The sequence below is a fragment of the Phasianus colchicus genome, chromosome 1 (genome assembly GCF_987193195.1).
Source record: "Phasianus colchicus chromosome 1, bPhaCol1.hap1.1, whole genome shotgun sequence".
NCBI classification, from domain to species: Eukaryota; Metazoa; Chordata; class Aves; order Galliformes; family Phasianidae; genus Phasianus; species Phasianus colchicus.
The window spans coordinates 170,524,660-170,537,083 of record NC_143436.1 but is presented as its reverse complement, the minus strand read 5'-3'; the positions used below and the strand labels follow the sequence as shown (position 1 = coordinate 170,537,083).

The 12,424-nt window shown below is 47.5% G+C and overlaps 1 long non-coding RNA gene across 1 annotated transcript; it reads right to left on the bottom strand.

Moving 5' to 3' along the window:
* Nucleotides 1–6,634: 6,634 nt before the first annotated feature.
* Nucleotides 6,635–12,230, bottom strand: LOC149920235 (uncharacterized). The gene is made up of 3 exons (XR_016462079.1): nucleotides 11,358–12,230; nucleotides 9,744–9,868; nucleotides 6,635–7,631 (listed from the first exon to the last, which is right to left on the bottom strand). It is a non-coding gene; the product is annotated as an uncharacterized LOC149920235 (long non-coding RNA).
* Nucleotides 12,231–12,424: the final 194 nt, after the last annotated feature.

Genomic DNA, 12,424 nt, shown 5'->3' with positions numbered 1-12,424 from the left:
GACAGAGAGGTGGGTGGTGCACCATGACTGTTCAAGAGACATTTGGACAGTGCCTTCAAGTAATACACTTTTGATTAGCCCTGAAATGGTCACACAGTTGGACCAGATGATCTTTGAAGGTTCCTTCCAAGTGAGCTATTCCACTGAGTTCCATTTCATTTCATCCAAATGCCTCTTGAACACTGACAGGCATGGGACATTAACTACATCTCTAGGAAGCCTTTTACAGTGTTTGATCACCCTTACAGTAAATGAGTCTGAGCCTCCCCTGGTGCAGCTTTCATAGAATCACAAGATCATTAATGTTGGAAAAGACCACTAAGATCATCTAATCCAACCATGAACCCACCACCACCATGCTTACTAACCATGTCCCTCAATGCCACATCTACACGGTTCTCAAACACGTCCAGGGATGGTGACTCCAACACCTCCCTGGACAGCCTGTTACAATACTTCACCACTCTTTCTGAGAAGAAATATTTCTTAATATCCAACCTGAACCTCCACTGCTGCAACTTAAGGCCATTCCCTGTCATCCCTCATCCTATAACCTGGGAGAAAAGGCCAACTCCCACTTCACTACAGCCTCCTTTCAGACAGTTGTAGAGAGTGATAAGGTCTCCCCTGAGCCTCCTCTTCTCCAGACCGAACAATCCCAGTTCCCTCAGCCACTCCCCATAAGATTTGTGCTCCAGACCCTTTGTTGCTCTTCTCTGGACAAACTCCAGGTCCTCAATATCTTTCTTGTATTGAGGAGCCCAAAACTGAACACAGTTCTCAAGGTGTGGCCTCACCAGTGCTGAGTACAGAAGGATGATCACCTCCCTGCTCCTGCTGGCAACACTTTTGTGATACAAATCAGGAAGCCATTGGCTTTCTTGGTCACCTGGACGCACTGCTGGCTCATGTTCAGCCAGCTGTGAGCTAACACCCCCAGATCCTTTTCCTCTGCACAGTCTTCCAATCACTCTGTCCAAATCTGTAGTGATGCATGGGGTCATTGTGATCAAAGTGCAAGATCTGGTACATGGTCTCATTGATCTTCATCCCATTGGCCTCAGCCTATAGATCCAGCCAGTGCTGATCACTCTGTAGAGCTTTCCTACCCTCAGGCAGATCAACTCTTCCTCCCTACTTGATGCTATCTGCAAACTTACTGAGCGTGCACTCAATCCACTCGTCCAGGTCATCAACGAAGATATTAAACAGGATGGGCCCCAGTACCGACCCGTGGGGAATACCTCTCATGACTGGTCGCCAACTGGATTTAACTCCATTCACCACCACGCCACACAGTTCTTTACCTAGCAAAGACTGTACCTGTCCAAGCCATGGGCTTCCAGCTTCTAACGTCTTAGATTACAGCTTTGTGCCATTCCTATGTTTCATCAGTTCCCAAGGGGCAGAGCCTGCTACCTCCCTCTGCACTTCCACTCCTCAGGACGTGGTAGAGAGATCATAGCTTGCATGTAATTTCATTCTTTTTTTGGGAGGATAAAACTCAAAATATAGTAGAACTGTCATTTTTGTCACCCAGAAGAGACACAAAAATGTAGTATTTTTCCCCTGGTTTCTTTCCCAGACACGCTGCTATTTGCTGTGCACTGGAAACCATCATCATTCAGTTTTCTCCTTGAAAACTCACCTAATCTCCAATGCTGTCAGCATGTTCCCATGTCAATCACCAGGAGACTGCACCAGAACACCATGGTGTTGTGAAACTGCGTTGGGATACAACTGAACACCTTGACACGCACTGTTCATTTCACCTTTTTCTGCACTGCACCAAGATCCACAAACAAATTTAAGAGGGTGACTAGCATCCCTCAGCGCTTTTCAAGGAGATGGTAACCTCTTTAAAACAATGAATCTGGGATTCATGGCCAAGGTGTCCTCCTCTGTTGGGTCTAGGATAAGGAAAAAGCCATCATCCCTGGATTATGCACACCCATGCTAAGAGGCTGAAGGCACAGTGCATCTCACCCACGCTCAGTGCTCTGGCAGGCTGGTGGGCGACGGCTAACGGAGATAATCTAATCCTTAATCTTCCTACTTTCTCACTAGGGGTTGCTGGCTGCTGCCACACAGATCCGGACCATCACACGGAGCAGGCACAAGCTGTATGAAAGCAGAAATGATTGCACTGTTGGCATCAGCAATAGCCCATGCTATGCATGCAGACCCCAAAACAGGAGTGCAGCCCACTCCCACATTTCCTGATGAAATCTGCTATCAGAGCCCATCCAAATGTCCAAAAATCAGGAGAGCTCAACTGGCCATGGGGAAAATCAAGTGCAACAGGACTTTGTACCTAAATCTAAACACAGAAGACAGTGCTTGGAAAACAAATGATCTGAGCTTTTATTAGGTTCTTAATTCAGCTGGTTTTCCCCTCTGTTGGACTCCTGCTGCCTAAGAAGAGATCTTTATGATCAGGGCATAAGTTCTGCTGAATGTTCATGAGAGACTGGAGAGTTCCTGGGGTCTACTGGGATAAGAGGGAAGGGCTGGTGGCACCTGATAGGCAGCTGGTCTGCATCTGAAGCCAGCTGTGGCCCGTGCTTTATTAGCACTAGACATCTATTTCAGGTCCCGTTCCTGTTCTCTGGCTTCTCAGAGGAGGTTTAAAAAACCCATTCCTTGTGCTCTGGACAGGGTTGATATTGAGGGAAGACACTGCTGTGACAGACTGCTTTGGACCAACATTTGTGACAGTTATTGTGGCTGCTGCTGGTGTTTCACATTCCCATCTCTATGTTACTCCCATAGCTCTGAGTGGCCTTTGCAGAACTCTCTTACTGATCTACCAGAAGTGCAACCTGGGTAGCAATTAAGGAGAGCTTATGAAAGGCATCTGCCCTCTAATTCATTGTTTCTCTCCTCGGTGTCCTTTTGAGGAATAAACCAAAATGTAGGTGCTAAATAATGTTCACTACGAGGGATTTATTGCTATTTTAATTTTATACGTAACTTCCAAAAACTACAGCTCCCAATAACATGTGTATATTGGTCAGATATATCTAAGATATGAAGTTTTAATAACTCCATTTGTCTTCCTGAATTGCATTTCTACTAGACTTATAAAACGTGTTCATATTTCACTCTCTCTCTACCAGTATGGGTTTCTAATGATCTGCATAGAAATAGTGTCATTTCTGGCTTAACTGTTATATGTAGAAGTTAAATGTGAAGGGAAGGTGAACAGAGGGTGACTTCTTCGCCCTCGTGATCTGCAAGGATTTCCCCTACAGTTTCCACATCCCCACATATGTTCCCAGTGCTCTACACTGTTCCAAGATGTAATAATCATCAAGCCACTAGCAGCATCTACCAAGAGCCTGAACAAAAACCCAGACATGTTAGCTATCAAAACAGGTATTTACATCTAAATTGCTTCTCAGTTTTTTGGATTTCTGGAGTACATAGAGATGTTTATTCAAGCACTTTCCCCTCGCAGCCTGGGAGGTTTGGGATATAACAGCCATCAGTCGATGCAGCTTGGGTGTACTCAGAGCAGAGAGACCCCCTGCACTGCTGTCACAGCTGTAAGCTTAAATTAAAAAGCACAGCTATCTTTTGTAGCCTGGAGCACTGTTATCTCTCCAAACACAGGGACGCCCTACTCCTTTTAAATGAATGGAGCAATGCCAAGGATTCACCTCTATTCAACCTCAGATACAAACATATATATGATATATTTAATATGGTACGCCCACATTAATTTCCAAACTCTCGTTTGTTATCTGAATCAAGGAGAAATCTTGGGGAATCTTGGCAAAAACAGTGCCAACTTCCTTTGCAGCCAGGAGGGTTTCCCATATGCCTGGCCTCTCTCTTGTGCTAGCACCATCTCACTGAGCTCTGATGAAGACATGCAGATGGATGGACCAGCTACCTATATACAGCTATAGCTATTGACCTATAGAACTGGACCTAGATGCTATCTCTTTCTCTTTTTATCCTGGCTCAGTTCCCTGACCAGTTTCACCAATATTTTGTAGGAATGCTACATGGGCTGGGCATGGAGCCCTGCCTGCAGCCTTCTCACGTGCTGCTGGATGCAGAAGGTGAACAAACTTTGCTGCTCTGAACCTATTCCTCCCTGCTATTCTTACCCCTCCTGACTAAATAAATTGGTATTAAATACCAATGTGAGATATATTTCTGTACCCACACTGGGCTGGCTCACACCCAGGTCAACTCAGCCAGATTTTACATTGACTATGTTGAATCATCACAAAACTATCTGCAAACAAATGCTTACAGAAAGCACCCTCCCCTCCCTATTACTCCACATCCACATTTTTTATTTGTGTTGTTACCATTGCCGTGCTTCAGCCTGGATGTAGCATTGTCAACAGTCCCGCTGTTAGAGATTGCACTTCAAATCCCCTGCAGCTTGAGACAAGCGGAGAAGTAGGAATTGTGGCCCTTCCCTTCCCTTCCCTTCCCTTCCCTTCCCTTCCCTTCCCTTCCCTTCCCTTCCCTCTCCTTCCCTCTCCTTCCCCTTCTACCTCCCCTTTCCCTTCCCACCCAGAGCTGGTATAACCCAGCACAAGTTGGAAAACAGCACTTAGTGAATCCTTTTTACAAACAGGTTGGATTTCTCTGCCTTGGAGTGATGCTATCCATCGGTCAATGCAGGGGACAGGAACAAAGTCAACTCTAACAGTGCCTTCAGGCTGCAAATGGATGCCCTGTGTCATTCTTATGTTATTCTCAAACCCTGCACCTGCAATCCCTGATGGTGCTGTTACAATGGGCTTTCATGACAATTGATCACCACTGATGTGAGACTCACCCTTTCTTTTCCTGTTTTCCTACACGTTGGCTGCAATCCTTGGCTTCCATGAGGGAACTCCCCAAAATACACACAACAGAGCTTGATAAGTACTAGCCCCCATTAACATGTGCTTCCAAGAAGCATCAATGGCTTTACAAGAAGGAACAATTGATAGGGAGCCTAAGCAGATCAAGACATACATGCAAAAAAATATATAGTTATGGGAAATTTGTTGGGATTGGAGCCAGCACTGCACCAAAGAGGGACACTGTGCCCACCTGTATCTCCCATAATGGAGATCATGTTGGGATGAGCTCCAGGTGGTACCCAGTGGCCCATGGATAAGGTTCTCCACACACAGCCTGGACAAAGTCAAGGTTCATCAGCAAGGCAGAGCTGTGAGCAAAGAAACTGCCTGAATGGGTGATTCTTGCATTGTCATATGCTATCTTCAAACACTTGAGGCAGCATCAAAAATGAAAACAGACTGCCATCCTTAACAGAAACAGCCCGGCATGCTTTCTATTGTGATTAAATGCTTCAGTTCAAAGGGGGGACACCTAAAAATACAAAGTGAGGCCAGGATCCATTTTGCTACCTCTCCTCTCCCGTGTCACCATTTCAGTGGTATTTTGCTGTGAAGATTAAAGCCAAATGGGTTCACAGTACACGGAATACATCTGATATCGTTAGGAAGCCGTTCAGAAGGATGAATGCCGGCCTACTTTAAAAAGTGGTGGTGTAAAAATAGCACTCCTGCACTTGACACGTCTGACCCAGTAGAGCAGATCTCTCTGTGTGCTCAGAAAATAGCTATTTACTTTCATGGCTGAAACGAAACCCTCTCACTGCAAACATGTACCCATATGCTTAGCCTTATGCGCGTGTCGTCTGGTTTATCCAGTCAAAATAGCTGTGCACATTGTTATTTTCAGGATTTAAGATGTTATTACCATGGGGACTGAAGATCCAAATAGATCTTGAGATCAGATCACGGGAGGTTTTAAAATAAAATTGCCATTTCTGCCAATAATCATGTGAAAGCAGCCAAATGCTTTGATGCGTGAGCATGGGGACTAGCTGCTTTGCTGTCTTCTTACACATTGAAGTTACTGAGACAACAAGAATATTATATGTTTTTCTTAACGACGCAGTACCAAATGTGCAATTATTTGCAGGCTTTAAATATGTGGAATGTCTCCTCCAATGAATGGGACGTGGTAGCAATATAGCCAGCTGTGACGGGTATGACTCAATACCACAAACATAACTACACTTGAATTTTCTCCCATTAAGGCATACAAGGGGAAGGGGGGCTTATTCCACTTACACACAGCACTGCACCTGTGATATCCTACATGTGATACACACACACACATACAACATATATAGGAGTGGAAACTAAAGCTTGTTATGCAGAACAGAAGCTACTGAGATATGCCTCTATTTCTGTTGTACACTTGGGTGCAACCACTGCAGCGAACTGACCTCAGGTCTCTGGAAGGAAGCAATGTCAGGGCAGGTTAATACTGTGATGCAAGAACACGAAAGCAAATCCACCACACTTAGGATGCTGTAATCAGAGCTGCATTAATGAGGGGCAGGGACAGCCCAATCTGTGGGAGAGTGCAGGAGGCAGTGGCTGTACGACATACACACAGCATGGTGATGCATGCTGCTTGCTGGCATCAGGGGGAGTAGAAGCATCCTGAGCCACCCCAGTAAATCTTCACCTTTGCTGCAGTAATTATTCACCTAAAATTGCCTTTGCTCACAAGAGAAGTTCTCAGTCTGAGCTACTGAAATCACATCAAGTCCACTCGAAGGCTCTCGATAACCTTTGATGACGTGAGCACTAAAAATTGCCTTGGTGGCACTGCAATTCTAAATTGAGATGCTTCTGATAAAAAATGCCCATTTCCTACAGCACAGGTAGTAAGCCTTGTAGCTCTCAGAGATAAGTGTTAAGGAGAAAAAACGTATCACTGACACGTGCCGAAGTCTGAAACTGGGCATCACGCCTTGTGATGGTAAACACGTGCTGGTTAATCAAATCTGGGCTAGCTAAATGTATCTGGCCATAGTGAATCAAACCACAATTTCCCCATCCATCCCAAGACATTAGCACGTGCTAGTTAATATATATCACTTAGTACCTGATCAAAACAGCAGTGTCACGGCACCGTAGTCTTTAGGAAACTGGCAGTCCATGGGGCATTCAGCATTGGTTTGCATTATGATTAGGAGGCGTTAAAGGTCACTCCTACCCCATGCACATGTTCCAACCACAACACAGTGTGTTGCACTGTCACCCTGTCTCCTTGCAGCCATGCAGAGCTGGTGCAAGTGACTCCAGTGAGGTCCAGCCATGGCAGATTGCCTCAGTTTTATTACAATCTTCAGTGCAAAGATGTCTGCTTTCTAGACAGTGGATGCCCTTCTTCATGATTGGGCATACAAAGGGAAAATGTTAACCTCTACCCATGCTCCTCCACCAATTCAGGTCCCCTTGTAACTAAGTGCCAATTTTAGGTCAAGAGGAGAGGTACACACTGGTGGGAGCAAGCTGTGGGTCTTCCCATGCTGGCTGGCTGGGTCCAAGAGCTCCAGAGACAGACAGGCTTCCCCTTTGCCATGAAACAGAACCAAACCTCTCCTGCTACAGAGGGTGAGGAATGTGGTAACCCATACTCTGTGACCACTATGTTTAAAGTAGGCTTTCATTATCCCTGCAGAGTTTCCCAAATCCGATGACATTATTTTCCCTGCTGTAGAGCACTTCTGCAGTTATCTCCCTTCCAGACACACTTCCTTCTCACTGCCTCTACTGCGGTATTCTGCGCATCTGTAATGAAGAGAAGAAAGCAAACTCCCAATTATACCAATAAATTATCCACTTTGAAATATAAATTAAGAGAGCTATCCTGCAGACAGTCTTCCCCTGGTCCTCAGGGACCCTCTCTGTAAACATCCCTTTGCTGTCTTCTTCCAATGCAGCTTCACCTGTGCCAGGAATTTCCTGCTCCTTTTTGGGGCTGAGCATCCCCAGGCTGCCTGTACCAGAGGGTCTGGGCCATGGAGCAGACCACACACAGCTGTTTATGCCAGGAAAATCAGCCAGCCCATCAATTTTTACTGCTCACAGCCCAGCCTAGCCCAGCTTTCCAGTATTTACATCCTAATGCCAAATACCAGGAAAGTGGAGGACCCGTAGTTCTGCAAACTATACCTCAGAAGATTTCCTTGCATCAAAGCTGTGGGTAGGATGGCACGGGCTGCTAATTGTTATCTGCCTTAAATTTGTGAGGGCTGGCCTAAGGCCCTGGCTTACGTCCCAGTGACCCCTCTGGTTCTGCAGTGGCCTGGAGCTCAGATGTCAGGGGATATCTGCAGCTCCAGGTGTGTGTTCTGGCACCAAGGACATCTTCCTCCTCCTCCTGGGGTTGGCTGGGCCCACGGCCAGCTCTGACAGCGCAGCTGGTTGGCCTTGGATCAATGATAGGATTGAGATGTGAGGAGCACTGGCAGGGACTCACTGTCCTTCTTGGGAGCTGCTGGAAAGCAGGGCTCTTGTCCTTTATTCTCTGCTCAGCTATGATGAAGCTATGCCCATACTTGGCCCTATAACTCACCAGTATGGACGCTGACTTGACCTGGGATCTGACTGATCACTGTGGTCTTGTCTGGTGATCTGGGCTTTTGGCTGGCCCTGCATACTGTTACCTGACAAGCTCATCTTGTTTGGGCTCCATGGCAATGAGCCGCTGTTCTAAAAGACCACACCCCACATCCACCTTGCTGTCATCCTTGGTCTTCGTTCATCTCTCACTGAGCAGTTCTTGCTCCTTGCTGGCAGTGGGAAACAGCATAAAATGAGGAAGATCTGGGATTTCTTACAAGAATAGCAGAGGAGAAAAGTGATACTTGTCCCTGGGGAGCTTCCCCTAACTGTTCTCACAGTCAAAGTATGGGCAAAGTTGCTGAAAGCAGCAACTTGCCTCTTAGACAGCACAAGGGAGCTGTGAATAGCCAGAGATTTTATGGTTCCTCCTTCACTAGAAATGTCACCCAGCTTCTGGAAATGCTAGTGCAAAAGCCAGCTGCTCCACCAGTGCACCTGTTCCTTGTCTGCAGATACCAAGGCATGAATAAACTCATGCCTCTATGCCTGCATAAGCCCTGGTCCCTCCAAAGCAAGTCTCATGTCAGCTCTTCAAGTCATCCCCAGAAGCAACTTCCCCCAGAAGCAAAGCCAATCCTCTGGGACTGTCCTGGCACAGGTGGTCTCAGGAGGGTCCTGATTCCCTAAGCTTCAGATCACCCTATGTTGCTGTGACAGTCTTAAAGTGGGGATGACTGGTCTTGCAAAGAGCCATTGGCCGTCTGCCTGTGGGAAGCAGTAGATGATGTACTGCTATAAAGAGCTGCTTGTGACAGCCAGACCCATTGAGATACCATTGAAGAGCACAGAAAGACACCAGAGAGCCAAATTTGATGAAGTACATACTCCTGATAGAGCCAGTATCCTTGTGTAAGCCATCCTAGCCTGTAGCTGAGTTTTCAGCCCAAAGAACTGCATTTTTCACCCCAGACTGGAGCCTGTCACTAGGTAGAATGCCTCCAGTGTGGATTACTGAAGAACTTGGACCCTGGTGTGAGAGAGACAAAGTGGCAACAGGAATTTTATTTGGGTATCAAATTCATAGTGGTATGGCTCATTGAGCACTAGCTTGCTGATATAAATATAAGGATTATGCTGGGTCAGACCAAAAGATCATCACAGTCAGTCCAACCGACAGCAGTAAATGGATGTCTTAAGAAAAGCATAAGAACAGGAAAAAAGCAACAATTCCCACAAACATTTTCCCAGGTTCATTTTCAGATGAGGAGTTTTCCTACCTGGGTGTGTATCTTTATACACTTTCAATTTATTTCTCTTGTGGTGGATCTATCTTACCTCTCCTTCAGTGGGTGTTATCTCATCTTCGATGTTGGCATTTGACAAAGCTTGAGTCTTCACCAGGATTTACTTTGTGGTCATTACTAAGTCCTAGTCATCATGAGTTAAGAACATAACTTATCCTATCAAGACAAATTTTGACATCAGTGAAAGAAAGTTCTTCAAACGTTAATAACCTCCCTCTAACAGGCAACAGAAAGCAAGCTCTAACCTTAAGAAGTTAAAATAGAGTTGTGCTGGGAGTTAGAGAGCATGTGAAAAGCAGCAAATTCTGCAGAGAAGGGTCCGTCCTGCTCTGCTATGTCAGTAGTCCTACACTGTCCCAGAGGTCTTGCAACTCAAGTTGTCCCATTTTGTGATGTGCCAGCGAGACATGAGACTGACAAATGGGTTAGGTGAATTTTGAGGATTAATTAACAGTGTGATTAGAAGTTGTATGATTATACAGATTGTTTTTGACAGTGGGTTTTAAATCATACCACCTCACCAGCTGCCCCGCTCTCTTGCGGGGAGCAGCAGGAGGCACCCACATCTCCCACATCTCACCCACATCTGGGTCAGCTTGTTCTGCTGAAGCCAATAGGTCATCCCAGAAAAAAAGCAGCACTCAGCACCAGGCAGTAGTGGGACACTCGAGGAGATGTTGCAATCCTTCATCTCTGAGTTGTTACAAAAAATCCTCCCTATGACTCTTAAGTGACAAAACATACGTTGTTGGGGCACTGAAGGCACTCACAGACTTTGCTGGCCACAATCAGCCTTCCTTCCTTCCCTTCACCTTTCCCTATTTCAGCCCAGACTGGACAGCAGCCCGCATTCAGATCTGTGGCTGGGCAGAGCTGTAGTGGAACTGGAGACCAGCCCTTAAGCAGCAGTGCTGGGGCAGGGACTGATGCCCCCATAGCGGGCTGAAATTGAGTATTGGGGGGCTGCTCAGGGCCAATAAATCCTAACATCCTGCTCTTAGCCCTGCTATGTATCTTGAAGGTCTTGGTGACTAGGAATCCATCAGTACGAAGCTCATGTGGTGAGGAAGAACAGCCACCCTGAGCCATATAATTCGTTCAGTTTCCAAAGCAGCAAAGTACTCACTCCTCACATTTTAGTAGTGTCTGCTAATTATAGTGCCAAAAAGCAGTATTTGCTTAACTACATCAGAATGTTTTCTCTCTGAGTACATGCAAGTTTAATTATCTAGTCAACAGCTCCACCAAGAAGCTTTATTCAGGCAGTAAAACTAATCAAACTGCCATGTAGCTCTAAGAGGTATCCAATTCCTGAGCGTCTACTAGGACTCGCCCAATTCACCGCAGCAACTGACAGGCTTATATGATGAGCAGGAAGAAATGGGGCTCAATGATCCTCAAGGGTGCCTTCCAACTTGGGTTATTCTATAATTCTGTGATTCTGATTTGGAGTCAGTGGTAGCAATTGGCAGCGGGACTTGATGATCTCTTGAGATCCCTTCCAACCCCTGCAATACTATGATACTATGATCACCACCACCGTCTATAAAAATACCATCTATTTGCTGGGTGTAGATTTACGGATTGGTAAATTGAGTTGCCTCGGTACGTTTCCCATTTTTTATTCACAAGTTTTCCACTTTACCTCATAGGTTAAGTTAAATGGATCTGAACAAAGCTCCTTTGTTGCCGGCACCGCTCTGATGTCCGAGTGGCTCTGAGCAACCGCAGCTGGCGGCCGCACCACCTTCCTTGGCGGGCAAAGCAAAGTTCTCAGCTACTGAATCTGCTTCGGCAGCTCTCCTGAAGACAGCTGGGCAGCTGGATCCAATTCTCCTTCACAGCAGCGAGTGTCAGACCTAGGAGCCAGCCCTGACACGGCCATCTTGACAAATGTGGTCATGCTGGCCGAGTGCTCCCAGAGTGGCAGGTACATGCTCAGAGGAACATCTATTGGCAGCTACTCGGATACAAGAGGGATGGATACGTTACACTGAGCCCTGAGATACAAGCATTTGGCACGCGGCTGAAAAGCAGAGAACAAGTGCTGGTTCTCCAGATTGCATCCATCCCCGGCGGGCTGCAGGCCTCGGTTTGCAGAGCTGAGGGACAGAACGGGGCTGCAGGAGGCGGTGAGAGAGCCCAGCTGTCCACGAAAGGGAGGCACTCAGACCTGTCTCTGTGGGGCTGTGGTAAACGTGAGCTGGGTGTGAGCATGACACGGCTCGGGGTTTTTGAGGGGAGTGGGTTCTGGGCTTTCTAGGATGCTATTCCCAAGAAACCACTCTTCCTCACGGCAGGCGCTCACCACAGCACATCACCTCAGCGCTCTGTACCCGATGTCGGCTCACCTCACACCACCCCCGTGTCCAGCCTGGCAACGCTACGTGCGACCTAAGTACCTCAGACCCACCGGTAGCACGGTGCTACTTTCGATGGCTTCGGGAGGCCCGGCCGCTCCCCCCCGCGCTCAGAGGCCGGCGCAGAGGCGGCGCACACCCCGCGGCCGCCGGCCGCCTCAGGCCCCAGCGCGGCGCCGCCGGCTCCGCCCGCTCCACGTGCGAGGCCGCCGGCCGCCGGGGACTACAGCTCCCAGCGCGCCCCGCGCCGCCGCGGCGCGCGCCGGGAAGCGCGGTCTCTCCTCCAGCCCGGGGACGGCGAGCGCGGCGGAAGGAGGGCGGGGCGAAGCGGGCGGAGCCGCGCGGCGATTGG